This window comes from Rhinolophus hipposideros, assembly GCF_964194185.1.
Source record: "Rhinolophus hipposideros genome assembly, chromosome: 13".
NCBI lineage: Eukaryota > Metazoa > Chordata > Mammalia > Chiroptera > Rhinolophidae > Rhinolophus > Rhinolophus hipposideros.
The window spans coordinates 64,320,094-64,336,004 of record NC_138059.1 but is presented as its reverse complement, the minus strand read 5'-3'; the positions used below and the strand labels follow the sequence as shown (position 1 = coordinate 64,336,004).

The following is a 15,911-nucleotide window of genomic DNA, read 5'->3' as shown; positions in this document are numbered from 1 at the left end:
GCATATTATGCACATTTGTTCCAAGACTGGTATAGTAGAGAGATTCCAGGATTGGTATCCCATTTTTTATGCTTGGAAATTACAACTATGAGAATGTTTCTCAATTCTTCACGTATTGCCAGCACTTACTCAGTTAAGTGAGTTATTGCTCTAAGGGCATTAGCACAATGCCTGTCATGTAAAAACTCGCTGTTCACTATTATTAAATCTCATGCATTATGAGGTAGGTAGTAGGATTATCCCCACTTTACACTTTGTAAGGAGTTAATAAATGGCAGAGCTGGGATTTGAGCTTTCGAGCCAGTAAAGGGACAGGAGATAGATACCCCTTTGAGCCTGTTTGCTTGGCTGCGTAAACAGGATGTTACCGAAGCCCTTATTTTCTCAGGTACACCATTCCTGGTGCATGTCAAATCGTGGGGAACAATTGCAATGATGATCAGAGTCCCAGTCCCCCTCCTGGTGTTGTGGGAGAAACTCCCAGCCCTTCTGTCCCCTCTTCTTTGGGTGTTCATGTGCCGTCTTGGAATCTACAGCTTCCGATGTGACCATTCGTATCTCTTCGCCTTTTGTTTTACCAGGAGCCCTTTCTTTTCTGCTCTTGTGTTTTACGTTTCTCGCAATTGGTGAGATTGAAGGAAGTCTTCATCCTATACTCAGTGATTATATCATTTTTCTAGGCCTTTAAAAGGTAGCCAGCTCTTTTGAGTGTAAATTTTGGGGCCAGGACTATGGCATCTGAGGGACACTATTCAATTCCTAGTCTAATGCCTTCTTCTCTGATTGTTTTATCCAGTTGTTAATTGTGTCGATAGGCCCATGTGTTCACCACGTCCTTGTCTCCTTGTATTGCAGACTTTCTCTCTGGTATCATACTCTTTATGCTCAGGAAGTACAACTATGAGAATTTCCTTTCGTGAAGATTGGCTGGTGGCAAACTGTCTCTGTTTGTCTGAAAAGTCTGTCTTTCTTCTTAAGGCTGCGTTTGGTCTATGTAGAACCTCTTGATTGGCAGTAAGTCTGTGCAAAACCACTAGTTGTTGGTTTTGGTGTGTGAAGTGGAGGGAGCATTTCTAGGTATCTGTTCCAGATACAAGAGCATGTGTGTGTGTGAGTGTGTGTGTGTGTGTGTGTGTGTGTGTGTATACAGGGGGCCAAAAAAATATACATATTTTAAGAAAGGAAAAAACTGTGTTAAAATTATAATACTCAAAAGATGAATACAAGTCCTGTTTGACTTCTGCAATGACAAGAGGTGCTCAAAGTGGTTACCATCAGTGTCCAGACAGTTCTGATTACGGTGAACTACTGCTTGAGCAACGTTGACCGAAGTGTTGACATTTCTTAAAATATATATACATTCTTTACATTTTTTGACATCCTCGGTGTGTATGTGTGTGTGTATATATATATTATATATATAATATATATATATCCATTACGTCATTATTCAAAATAGTGAAAAAAATTGGAACTAACTGTGATGATCAACATGAAACGGTCAAATTAATTTTGGTACATTCATATAACATTGCGCCAAATTATTAAATACTGTACCAGCTATTAAAAAAGAATGTGGAAGATTAATGTATATTGATTTGAAAAGGTATCTCAGAGCAATACATACAGGTAGGATTCCTTTTCTGGTAAAAAATTCAATTAAATAAGTTGCATGTGTATGTAACCTGAAGTGGTACCTGCTTAGATGTCCTCGGATGTTCTAGGGCTTTGGGGCTCTCCTTCCCTTTAATATTAAGGAAGCAATTATGCCCCCTCCCCAGTTTTCCCCAAGACTGTCTTTAAGAAATCATGGAAAGAGGCGTCTGGTGAACCCATCAGGCCGGAACCTTCTGGGCCTCTTTCCTGAGGGAATTGTGACCAAGATGTGGAACAGTGGATTTGAAAGCTATGGCGGCTCCACCTTTCGGGGAGCTGGTGGCTACACACAGACCCCTGGGGGCTTTGGATTGCTGGCACCTTCTCAGGCTGAAAAGAAATCAAGAGCCGGAGCCCAGCACGTTGTACCCGGCACTGGAACTCAGCTGCTTTCTGCCACTCCTGTTGATGAAGTATTCAGAATTGGGGATGTTCAGATTTCACAGGTCACTATTGTAGGGATAATCAGACATGCAGAGAAGACTCTAACCAGCAGGGTTTCCAAAATAGATGACATAACAGGTGCACCCATGGATGTTCACCAGTGGATTGACAGAGATGGCGCCAGTGGGAAAAACACTGTGGTTCCTCCAGAAATGTATGTGAAAGTGGCTGGCCATCTGAGATCTTTTCAGAACAAAAAGTGCTTGGTGGCCTTTAAGATCCTGCCGCTGGAGGACACAAATGAGTTCACTGCCCGTATTCTGGGAGTAGTGAGTACCCGCATGATGCTGAGCAAAGCGAACAGCCAGCTCTCAGCAGGGAGAGCACCTATTAGCAGTCCAGGAATGGGTGCAGCAGGGGACCTTGGTGGGAACCGCAAATGGCCTCGCTGTGGCCAAAACCAGGTGCTGAATTTGATGAAGGCTTGCCCATGATCTGAAGGATTGAACTTTCACGAACTTAAGAACCAGCTCCAGCACATAACTGTAGCCTCAATCCAACAAGCGAAGGATTTTCCAAGCAACGAGGGGACACATTTATTCCACTGTGGAGAATGATCATTTTATATCCATGGACGCAGAATAAATGGATCTAATGGGGTCCCCAACATATTTTCCAGCTGAACCTATTTTCACAATCTGTTGTCTCCAGCTGTGCGTATGTTTGGCCAATTGACTCCCAGAAAGGATTAATAGGCTTCATCTATAAATATGGTCTCAGTTGACATCCTTTTGAAACTTACTGCTGTTGTGATTTTTTGAAGCTCAAAGGGGGCTAGGTAACTGACAGGTATGTAAACCAGAGTATAACTTCTTGAAGAAGCTACAAGTGAGCTAGTTATAATATCAAGATAAGTGGAAATTGAAGAGGGATGTCACCAAGACAGTTGGGTGGTGTTACTTAAATAATACTCAGAGTCTCTATTCCTGAAATGTTTCCTATTGAGAGAAGATGAGTAGGACTAGGGCCTATGAGCAGAGAGCTAAACAAGAAACCCACTAACCTTTGTCTGTTTTCGTTCCTCATTTTGGTTATGTAGTGTTACTTTCGGAATTACACTTTCCTTTACCATGTCATGACTGCTGCCCAAAGTGGTTTTTAGAAACATGAGGTTTTCGAGAGGTAGCCTCGTGGAGCTGAGGAGAGGAAGACATGTTACCGTGTTTTGTATAAAATAACTATGATCCATATGTTTAATAAAATAGTTCTATTATTGCAGTAAAAAAAAAAAAATCGTGGAGAGCCCAGGCTCCAATTTCTTGCTCTCATTAAATGTTGGTTCTCTGCTTTGTATCTTGCCACCTTAAATGTTCTCTTTTTCATTTCTATATTATTCAAATATTACATCAAAAGAGAGGTAATACATGTCCTTTTCCTTATATTTCCCCTTACTCTATCATTAACATAGGTCTTATGCATTTCTCATTTTATCAAAAGTTGGGGTTATTTAAGAGACTACACATCAACACCAATCAGTAAACAATAAAAAGTTTAGAATAGGTATCTCTATTCCTGATAATTCCAGCAATTGGTAATTTCTCACTAGCTGTGTTTTATCCCAGGTTGGCTTCCCCCATGCTTTTTTTTTTCTTTTTCCTTTCTTTTATATGAAGAGCCCCCAACACCCCTAAAACTCATGTTCATTTCTCATGTTGACTGTTTTTAAGTCTTCAGCACTCATTAAAGAGTCATCTCTGGGTCTTCACCTTTAGTAATTTGAAGCATGGCTGACGTTTAAAACTATAGTCTGTAATCTCTCTCTCTCTGTTTATTTATTTATTTATTTTAAGTGTGTTTTTCCAGGACCCACCATCTCTAAGTCAAGTAGTTGTTTTAGTCTAGTTGTGGAGGGCACAGCTCACACTGGCCCATGCAGGGATCGAACTGGCAACCGTGGTGTTATGAGCTTTGTGCTCTAACCAATTTAGCTAACCAGCCACACCGGTAATCTGTTTTTTAACATAGTTATAGCTTTAAGGATGTCGTCCCTTGCTTTCCAGCCTTATTAAACAAAAGGGAGCAGTATAAAATTTAGGTCCCCACTGAGATGAATGGCAGTATTGCTCACCTTCTCTTATAGGGAGAATTATGGATCATCAGATTTTGTGTTGAAAGTAGCACATTTTCCCCTTCTGGTAAAAATCAATACATATTTATATGTGCCTGAGTGTGTATGTATCTGTATACCTACAACTTTACACATACAACCTCTGCTCCGAAGAATGACCTACTGTTGTGATTGAGATTTTCCTCAAAAAAAAAAAAGGGTGTAGACTTACAATAATATTTGAACTAGCAGATGACAGAGACTGCGAAATCCTAAGTCATAGATCAGAGGTTTTCATCCATAGGAGCTTTGTGGCTTCGTGAAGCTTTGTAGGGAACAGGGATGTGAGGATCCGAGGTGAGGATAAAGAAGAGAAAAGAAAGAGCCGAACAGGCAGAGTTTAGCCTTGTTTCCCTTCCTCCAGCCAGACCGAGTCTTGCTCTCTTTTACATATTTCCATACAGTAACGTTTAGTGAGGATAGTGAGTTTTGAGGTTAGAAAACAATTTAAAAGTGGTAGCCACAAATCAAGAGTCTACAAACTGTGGCCCACAGGCCAAGTGTGGTCTGTGTACAGCTTGTTTTTGTATATAGCTTATGAGCTGCGAATGGTTTTCACATCTTTCAGGAGGTGTTAACCAAACAAGAGGAAGGAAGAATGCGTGAGAAAGACCCTCTGTGACCTCCAAAGCCAATTTACTATCTGACCCTTTGCAAGACAAGTCTGTTGGCCACTGCCATGGAGCATGGCTGTCGCGCTGTTTGTAGAGGTTAAAAAGGAAAACAAAACAAACACACAAACAAAAAAACAACAGCTGAAAACACAGTAAGGAAGTAATTAAATAAAACCTGTGTATGACTTAGGATTAAGCTCAGCTGCAAAGAGAGGACACCCTCCCACACCCAAATATCAGTCACTTAGGGAAAATACAAGTTCATTTCACATTCAAGAATTTCAAAGAGCGTCAGTCAGTCCTGGAGTGTTACGAAATTCAATTCCATGGGTCAGAGACCCAGGCTCTGTCCCTCCCGAGACTCTCTCCCCGATGGTTGTTGGAGCTCCAGGCTTTCTGCTTGCATTCCAGCCAGCCGGAAGGAGGACGCAAAGAAGACAATGGGGCCTTCCACGTCTACTTATATTACATGGGTTTTTATTCATTTAGTGAATACTGACCTAGTGCAAAAAAAGTCAGAACTTAATTACATGGTCATGTTTAGGTGCAGTGGAGCCTGGGAAATATAGTCTGATCTGGGCATTCCACCTGGATATAATACCCAACTGGATATTTGGTATCTATTACTATGGCAGAAGCAGACTGGATATCAGAGTGTCTCTCTCACCCATAGTATTGAACATCAACTCATTTATTTATTCGTTCAGCCTTTACTATGTAGCAGGCACCTTGCTAAACACTGGAAATATAAACTGAAGAGAATTCGAAGTCTAGGATCTCTCTCTCTCTCTCTCTCTCTCTCTCTCTCTCTCTCTCTATATATATATATATATATATATATATATATATATATATATATATTTAAACTTTTATTTATTTTAAGTGTGTTTTTCCAGGACCCATCAGCTCCAAGTCAAGTAGTTGTTTCAATCTAGTTGTGGAGGGCACACTCACAGTGGCCCATGTGGGGATCGAACCGGCAACCTTGTTGATAAGAGCACCGCGCTCTAACCAACTGAGCTAACAGGCTCTGTCCCCCCTTTTCTGTCCCATCTTTTCATATTTTTGATGGCTCCTCATGGCTTTTCCAGACTTGTGATCTTCAACTCATTGCAACTCAATCTTAGCTTTCTTTTCCTTTTAATCACCTTGCTTAGAGGCACGAGGTTTTGACCACTGTTAGTTGCGCCTGGAGACTGCATCTTTCTTTTTTTTTTTTTTTTAACGTTAGGAATTCTAATGAGTAGTGTCTGAGCAAAGTGCATGGGGTGCTTTGTCCTCCTGCTATTGTCATTAGTATGTTTGAGTTATTCTGTAGGAATCTATCATTCTGGAAGTAACATTTACCTCCACAGCAGTCCTGTATGAGAAGCAAAATAAATGTTCTGCGTAGGATTAAACGGGGTTATTTATTGTTTACTCCACACAGATTTGCACTAGGTCAGTATTCATTAAACGAATAAAAACCCAGTATACTCAGTGACTACTGGATGCATTTATACATGGGTTAATCTTTGGGTCAGCTGACCATTTTCTGGGAATCTTTTGCCAAAAGTCCTCGGGTTCAAATATATGGGGTTAGGGCTGTTTTCTAGGTTAAGTCATATAATTCTAAACTCTGATAACAGTTAAGAGGTGAGGTACTCACGGGGGTGGGTGGTGTTTAAAATAAACAAGAATTTTTGTCTAATATATGGTTTATTCATAGGTTTAATTAAAGTAGGATGTTTTCTCTCATTAAAACCCCCTGAAGCCAGTGAAATATTTTGGGATTATTATTTATTGTTTATAAGGTTTACATTGACTAAATGCATATAATACTTTCAGACACTTTGTGTTCCCAAATCACTTATGGCTGCTGCTGTAGCTATCTCAGTAATGTGGATTTTTAGTGATTTTTCCTCTGCTTTTGTTTCACATTGCCTTCTGACATGTTTATACCATAAATCAGGTCAGCTCCCGGATTGAAGACGTGGGAGGTGGGAGGAGAAAAATGTAATCAACTCCTGTAAAACCATGCTGATGCGGCATCACTTTTACAGCTGATAAATTTAGTCCCAGAAGTATCATGTATTCTTCAGAATGGCTAATGCTTTTTGGGAGGCAGGCATATCAGGACATCTAAAAAACATTTAAAACGTGATTAGTCTAGACTTGTAATTTTAAACATTATTGGTGATATGAAGAACATCAATTATTTATTAAAGGCAGATCTTTAGAAATGCTTTTTATTTTCTTTTTTAAGAAACAGGAATAGAAATAATAGGAAATCATATTTAATATTTCCGTATGAAATTCTTTTTGTTATGACTAAGCACAAAGTGGCTTTGTGAACTAAAGCAACACTATATAATATTCTAGTCCAAGCTCTAACCCTTTAGGACCTGCATATTGATCCGTTTCCTTTTCTCTGAATGTCACCCTACCTTACCGGGCCCCTGTGAGCTCATAGATTCTATCTTTTGGAAAATTGTAATAATCCATATAGAAATCCTCAGTGTCTCCTATGTGGTGCTTTGTGCAAGGTAACGCTTGCTCAGCCTTTCACTGTGGTCCTACCCTAAGATGCTTTTGCCTGGATGTTTGCGTAGCTTCCACACGTGTTAGCTGAAGACAGTCTGCTCTCCGGTGAGCCTGCACAGTAGGAATCTTAGTCTTACAGTGATTAGTCTTGCAAACAGAGAGAATTTTCTCCTTTTCCTTCTCTTTCTCTCTTTCCTCCTCTTTCTTGCTTTGATTCCTTCTTTCTTCCCTCTTTTTCCCTTATTGTCAATATTTTTGCTTTTCTTTTCTAAAAGCTTATTTATTATGGGGACTTTTCTAATATACAAAAAGTCGAAAGAGTGTAATGAGGACTCATACATCAAGCAACTGTCTTCAATAATTGTCAGTAGTTTGTCATATTTGCTCCATATCTATCTATTATTTCCATTAAAAATGATTTGTGGTAAATATATATATATATATATATATACACACATATATGTATATATATATGTATATATATAACATAAAACTTACCATTTTAAGGTTTTTATTTCCATCCTTAGTATTTAATTTTTTAAAAATTTTGTTAAAAAATGAGAAAGGCTATCATATTTCCACTGCATTACTTTTATATCTTTGTTGAAAATCAGTTGTTCATGTAAGTGTGAGTCTATTTCTGGGCCCTCCACTCTCTCTGGTGATCTATTTGTCAATGTTATGCCAATACCACACTGTCTTCATTAGTGTTGAAATGAGGTCATACACTATAATTTTTGGTGATGTTCTTTTTCAAAGTCCTTTGGCTATTCTGTGTCCTTTGCATTTCTATATGAATGTTAGAATCAGATTGTCATTTTCTACACAAAATCCTGCTAAGATTTTCATTGGGATTACTTTAAATCTATAGGTCAATTTGGGGAGAATCAACATCTTTGGGGGTCTTTGGACCTGTGGTATATCTCTTCGTTTATTTAGGTCTTCTTGAATTTCTCTCTGCATTATTTGTAATTATTAGTGTACAGATAAACCTTTTGTTAGATTTATCCCTAACTATCTAATATTTTGATGCTATTGTAAATGTTATTTTCAAATTTCAATTTCCAGTTATTGGTGGTATAAATGTAGTTGATTTTTGTAAATTGATGTTGTTTTCTGCAATCTTGGCTGGCTGGACAACATTTTGCAGAAAAGATTAGGTGTGACTTATGGATTCAGTCAACCATCTCAGTAGAAGTCAGGAATAGAGATGAGGTTATCCAGGAAGCCTCTATGGAGGACCCTCTTGTCTAACTATGTGGTGTTCCATGACACACATAGGAGACTCACAAGGTTTTGAGAATATTATATCAGCAGGAACATGGCCAGCTTGAACTGAAAGTTGACAGAGGCTGGACTAAATGGACAAAGGCTGTTGGATGTCTAACATGCTGCAGGCAGGAAATTGACTGATAGAGCTAGTTCACTGCAAACACGTGCTACCCTCAAGAAAAAGGAAGAAAGACTCCAACGGCAGAGCCTTGAGCCCAGAGAATAGGGCCACAGGCACAGAAGCAGAGGGCAGTAGACATAAGGCCTGCAGAGCTGCGAGACACAGGGGATTACTCCTCAGCTTAGAAACCTAGTGGAATTTACGCTGCTGGATTTCAAACTTGCTGGGACCAATTACCCCCCTTTTGTTTCTTCTACTTTCTCCTTTTTGGAATGGGAAGCTCCATAACTCTTATCCTATGCTTGTTCCACCACTGTTTTTGGAAGCAGATAACTTGTTTACTCATTTCATAGGTGCACAGATGGAAAAGAATTTTGCCTCAGGATGGCTCATACCCAGAGTCTTACCCATACCTGATTTAGATAATTAGGCTAATAAAAATTGGGACTTTTAAGTTGACACTTAGAAGATATTTAAGTCCAAATAATTCTATATTGGACTTAGAGTTGAGTTTTGGGGGCTGTTGAGATGGGTTGAGTGTATTTTGTTTGTGGAATGGATGTGAATTTTTGGTCATCTGAGGATAGACTATAGTGGGCTAAATGAGCTCCTATAATGATATGTTCATGTCCTAATTCCTGGAATTGTGAATGTAACTTTATTTGCAAAAAAGGTCTTTGCATATGTGATTAAATTAGAAACTTGAAATGAGATCATCTTGGGTTATCTAAGTGAGTCCCAAATTCAATGACAAGTGCCCTTATAAGCAACAGAGGGCAGACAGAGATGAGGCAGTAAATTTTGAGGATTTTTTATGTAGTTCTTTTAGTTCTTAGACTATCCCACCAGGAAATGTATAGTGCAAATACATATTCAAAAATCACTTGATATAATTTTTTGCTTTATGTCAGTGTGGTACTCATTTGATATGGAATTGTTTGTTTCTATTTCTTCTCAATTTTAGGATTGCTTTCCCTTTTTCGATTTAATTTAATCTATTCCTTAAACATTTAAAACATTTCTGTGAGTCAAAAATCAAAAAGGTATATAGCAGTCACCCTTATCCTTGGGGGATATGTTCCAGGACTTCCAGTGGGTGCCTGAAACCGTGGATAGTACCGAACGCCATCTATACTCTGCTTTCTTCTGTACATACATACCGATGATAAAGTTTAGTTTATAAATTAGGCACAGTAAGAGTTTACCAGCAATAACTAATCATAAAATAGAACAGTTATAACAATACACTGTAATAAAAGTTATGTGAATGTGGTCTCTCTCTCAAAACACCTTATTGTGCCATGTTCACTTTTTCACTTAAGGGATGCACTTTAAGGCTTCTCTTTGGCAGATCTGAATTGCCAGCATCACCACTCTTCTGCTTTGAGGCCATTATTAAGTAAAACAAGGGTGACCTGAACACAAGCACTGTGGTACCACAATCAATCTAATAACCAAAGTCAATCTAATAACCCAACCGGTTGCTAAATGATTAGTGGGAGGGGAGCATCTACAGCGTGGAGACTGCTGCACAAAGGGATGATTTAAGTCCCAGGTGGGATGGGGTGGGACAGCCGGAGAGTTCATCAGACTACTCAGAATGACACACAATTGAAAACTTACGGGTTAGATGAGGGGCGGGAGTTGAAGGATGGTCTCTGGCCAGGTTCTCTGGGACTGAGGAAGAGTCTCCCGAGACCCGAGAACAGCCGTGGTGCCCACCCAGGGGCTGGTCTATCAGCTCCTGGATCTATGCCTTTGGTGCTTCGTGAAGAATATTTCCAGATATATCACAGACATAAGCCTTTGCCTCCCAACATAAAAGGAAGACTGATTCAAATAATGAGCCAGCAGGGGCAGATAACAAATTCAAATATAAGTGAGTTCTTGGTCAAAATTGATTGACATTACATGGTGTCAGAGAAGTGGGATCCACAGTGGCTTGCCTCCACTTCTGGTGCCTGCATTGATGAGACCATTGAGCTCTGTCATCTCCCCACCGGTCCCGGGTTATTGTGATTTTACATCCTGAAGACCAAACTGTAGATCTACAGAGCTGTGGTACTTCAGATACTGCTCTCCTGTACCTGTATAACTGCAGAAAACTAAACAAATTAAATTTAAATTTCTCAAAAGAAAACAATTTCCATAACTACAAAAGGAATAAAAGCTGTGGCTTCATCTTGTTCATATCTGCATGCAGCTTCTTTGAAAACATGCTGCAGTCTCACGAATAAAGGAGTCCTTGCTCTTGCATGCAATTGCCAGCTGTTAAAGGTCATAGATTTAGGTGGCTGCGGAGTTAGGTATTACTGCTGTGTCCTTATGTGTATTAGGAGAAAACTGCTTATTTTTGCAGTCTGTTGATTTTTCATCGACTCAGGTATCTGACAATGGTGTGGTTGCGCTTGTTAGTGGACCTTGTGCCAAGAAATAGAGGAGAGTCATGTGGGACATTGTATGAATCTGCCTGATGAGGCTGTAGAAACTGTCCTTACTTGCTGTCCTCAGATATGTGTGTTACTGTTCCATGGATGTCCACTGGTAACACATCCTTCATGAGATTCTTAGAGAAAATTAAAGCGAGTGACGTGGACTGTTTGTTGATGCTTGTCGAAGCTATGATCTTCACTCTCTCAGGTCTTGGAGACTGGCTTTCCAATAAGTAATATGGTTTGTGATTTAACCAGACTCTTGAACACTGTAACAGTGCTATTATTCCATTTGTTTGATGAGTCAGTGTTTGAAATGGTAATCCTAGCATGCCCTCTGATGGATTTGGGTTGGGGCGTGGGGAGGGCTGGTACCGTGTCTGTTTCTTAAATAACCAAGTTTTAAAATGATCTGTTTTTCCTAGAGGTTTCCTTCTCCTGCCTAGCTTTTTGAGCTGTTATAAGAAAAACTGACCTATATGGGTAGACGTTAAGAGAATGCTAAGTACAAGTATTTCTAAAAGTATTAACAACAACAACAACAACAACAACAAAACCCCAACAACTTATGAATTGTTTATTTCTGGAATTTTCCACTTAATATTTTCAAAAAATGGTTGACTACGGGTAACACAAACCCAGAAAGTGAAACGTCAGATAAGGGGGGACTACTGTATTCAGCAAAGTCTTGCTTACATTCCTGTCTCTTCTCTCCCAGTTCCCCACTCTCTACTCCCCTATGCTAATTCTATTAGCATTCATTTCTGGTTAATCTTCCCAGAGTTTCTACAAAATTAAGCAAAATAAAAAAATACACACACATATGTGTATGTGTATATATGTATATATTTTCTTATTGTATCTTCTTTCTTATATAAAAGGCAGCATTTTATATGTACCATTGTGGATTTTTTTCACTTATACACTGGAAGCCACTCAAATCACTCCTTCGCAGTACTTAGAAATCTTATTCATTTTCCGTGACTCCATTATGTGGGTAGTTTATTCAATCAGTTCCTTATTGGTGAACATTTGGGTTGTTTCCAATCTTTTGTTACTACGAACCATTCTGCAGTGACTAACCCTGTGAATCTGTTGTTCAGTGCTGATCTAGCTGTAAGATAGGTTCCTAGAAGAGAAATCGCTAGGTCTAAGGTTAGTTAATGTATCTGTAATTTATTCCCACCAGCAATGTAGGAGAGTGCATTACCCCATAGCATCACCACGCGAGAGTATTGTTAAGCTTTGGATTTTGGCCAATGTGTTATGTGAGAAATTATATCTCAATGCAGTTTAATTTACATTTATGAGTTGAGGTGAAGGCATGTTTTTCACATGTTAAGCGAGTGGCCTTTCATTTTCAGAGAACTGTTTGTTTTTTAAACTTTTTTTCTACAGAGATTTTTGTCCTTTTTCTCAAATTTTAAGAGCTTTTTATATACTCTGTTCTTTGGGATGTAAGTTGTAAATATTTTCTCACAGGTTATCCTTTGTCTTTTGACTTTTCCTTATAATCACGTTGAAATGGCAGAAATAATATAGCAAAGTCAAAGAAAAAAGTCTTATTATTTTGTGACCTCAATGTAACTTAAAAAAAAATTTAAGCATAATTGGCATACAATATTTATGTTAGTTTTCAGCATAATTTTTTATTTTGTGCATTTCCTTCTAGACTTGTCCATACTCATGTTTAGATATAATCAGTTCTCATTACCACTCACATCTTTTGTATTTTGCTTTTGTCACTTAAAGTTAGGGGCTAAATCGCTTAGATGGGTCACATTCTAACCTATTGTTGACATGAAGTAGTTTCTTAAAAAGGAATCAGCATGCTTTGGCATCTGGAGTCCTGATTCACTTCCGGACCTTCCAAGGTCACTGGAGGTTGTTTGCAGACAAGAATCAAATCCTCCCAGCACCTGGAAGGCTGAGTCAGCTCTGGGGCCAACAACAACTGTATGCCAGAGTTCCACTGGGAGTCTTCAGACTAGTTAATTCCATGGCTTTCATGTTTGTCCTCAACCGCCACCCACAGTGCCAACGCTGGGAAAACTCTGTCCTTCCTCTGATTTCAATATGGCTGGGGCTTCTGACAAGCACACATCTCTCTGTCTCTGTCTCTCTCTCCTCTCCTACTTTTGCCCCCCTTCCTCTTCCTCCTTTCCTTTCTGAGTCAGGCCTTTTATACTTAACATCACATTTATGGTTAATAGTGTGCAGGTAATTAACTCAATGTCCAAATGTGTCTAGTAAACTGCTTTAAATATTTTTCTTTGGCAAGTGCAATTCTAAATAAATGAAAAGCGAAATGTTAGTTTTTTGATTTGGAAGCTTAAATCTCTTTTGGATGTAACATAAACATCTTGGGCATCTAAATAATCTGTAGAAAATACACTGAGATTATTTTTTTTTAAGTGTATACACATTTTTTTTTAAAGATTTTATTGGGGAAGGGGAACAGGACTTTATTGGGGAACAGTGTGTACTTCCAGGACTTTTTTCCAAGTCAAGTTGTCCTTTCAATCTTAGTTGTGGAGGGTGCTGCGGCAGTTGAACTAGCAACTTTGTGGTTGAGAGGACACATTCCAACCAACTGAGCCATCTGGGAGCTCAGCTGCAGCTCAGCTCAAGGTGCCCTGTTCAATTTTAGTTGCAGGGGGCGCTGCCCACCATCCCTTGCGGGAGTCGAGGAATTGAACCGGCAACCTTGTGGTTGAGAGCCCACTGGCCCATGGTGGGAATCGAACCCGCAGCCTTCAGAGTTAGGAGCATGGAGCTCCCATCGCCTGAGCCACCAGGCGGGCCCTACACTGAGCTTATTTTTATTATACTTCTTATTTTAGAAAGACGGTTACGTAATGAGTCTAACCACATCTTAGTTTGAATGCATTTTTCATGGTCATATTTTCCTCCTTGTTAATTAGGAGAATATAGGATATATATTTTTGGGGGGGATTAGTTATTTAAAGATGACTGTAGGACATATCTCTTTCCCTGAGGTCTCTGTTTTTTAAAATTGAGGTAACATTGGTTTATAACATTATATACATTTCTCTATTTTTTTTAAATCCCAATATTCCAGAACTCTTAAAGCTATTCTAGTAGTGGATACCTTATATCAACCCATCATGTTGTATACTTTAAATATATACAATTTTTATTATTAATTATAACTCAACAAAGCTGGAAAAATATTTTAAATAAAGAATATATATATATTGACACTCCCTCCCCCCAAACAGTGGGACCTTGTATCTATACAGAATGCTATCATTCACAAATGTTTTTCTGTGTATTATTTCACTGGACTCTGGCCAGTTATTTTTCTGACAGTAGTTTTAATTAACAGTATTTGTCATGTTTTCTGGAACCCTAAAGAATTTGTCTAAAGTCTTTGTGAAAACTTTGTTTAAAAATTTTTGTTCAGCTTTACTGAGATATAATTGACGTATAATATGTGTGAGTTTAAGGTGTACAGTGTGATTTACTGTACGTATACACTGCAAAACGATTACCACAGTAAGATTAATTAATACATCCATCACCTCACATAGTTACCTTTTTTTGTGTGTGGTGAGAACTTTTAAGATCTCCTCTCTTAGCAACTTTCAAGTATACAATACAGTGTTGTTAACTGTAGTCACCATGCTGTACATTATTTCTCTAGGACTTACTCATCTTACACCTGGAAGTTTCTACCCTTTGATCACTTTCACCCATTTCTCCCCCTCCCGTACCCCCAGCCAGCAACGTACTCTCGGTTTTCTTTAGATTCCACATATAAATGAGATCATACAGTAATTGTCGTTCCCTATCTGACTTGTTGTCACCAATGAATGGCAGGATTTCCTTCTTTTTTATGGCTGAATAATATTGTATTATGTATATATAGAAACCACATTTTCTTCATTCAGTCATCTGTTGACGGACACTTGGGTTGTTTCCATGTCTTGCTTGTTGTGAATAATACCACACGGAACATGGCGGAGCAGGTATCTGTTTGAAGCAGTGATTTTATTTCCTTTGGATATATACCTAGAAGTGGAATTGCTGGATTGTATAGTAGTTATATTTTTAAATTTTTGAGGAAACTCCATACTGTTTTCCATAGTGGCTGCACCAATTTATATTCCCACCAACAGTGCACAAGGGTTTCCTTTTCTCCCCATCCTCACCAGCATTTCTCTTGTGTCACTTTTATTGATAAGCCATTCTGACAGGTTTGAGGTGGTTTTGATTTGCATTTCCTTGATGATTAATGATGTTGAACATCTTTTCATGTACGTTTGGCCATTTGTGTGTCTTTTGTTGAAAAATGTCTAGTCATGTCTTTTGCCCATTTTGAAATTGTATTATTGTTATTATTATTTTGTACTGAGTTGTACAGTTCCTTATATATTTTGGATAAGAACCCCTTCACAGATATCTGGTTTGCAAATATGCTCTCCATTCCGTAGGCTGTTTTTTCATTTTGTTGATAGTTTCTTTTGCTGTGCAGAACCTTTTTAGTTTGGTGTAGTCCTACTTGTTTATTTTTGCTTTTGTTGCTTGTGATTTAGCTGTCATATCCAAAATATCATTGCCAAGAGCAGTGTCAAGGAACTTTCCCTCTATATTTTATTCTAGGCTTCAGATTTAACATTTAGATCTTTAATCCATTTTGAGTTAATTTTTGTGAGTTGTGTAAGATAGGGGCCCAGTTTCATTCTTTTGCATGTGAATATCCAGTTTCCCCATCTCCA

General features: G+C 38.7%; 2 pseudogenes across 2 annotated transcripts; both read left to right on the top strand.

Moving 5' to 3' along the window:
- The first annotated feature begins 1,883 nt into the window (after nucleotides 1-1,883).
- On the top strand, nucleotides 1,884-2,685 carry LOC308506529 (replication protein A 32 kDa subunit-like; annotated as a pseudogene). Its single transcript has one exon. The product of its transcript is annotated as a replication protein A 32 kDa subunit-like (transcript).
- A 7,127-nt stretch (nucleotides 2,686-9,812) lies between these two features.
- Nucleotides 9,813-11,299, top strand: LOC308506568 (protein AMN1 homolog; annotated as a pseudogene). Its single transcript has 3 exons — nucleotides 9,813-9,852; nucleotides 10,420-10,616; nucleotides 10,721-11,299. The product of its transcript is annotated as a protein AMN1 homolog (transcript).
- The last annotated feature ends 4,612 nt before the right edge of the window (nucleotides 11,300-15,911 follow it).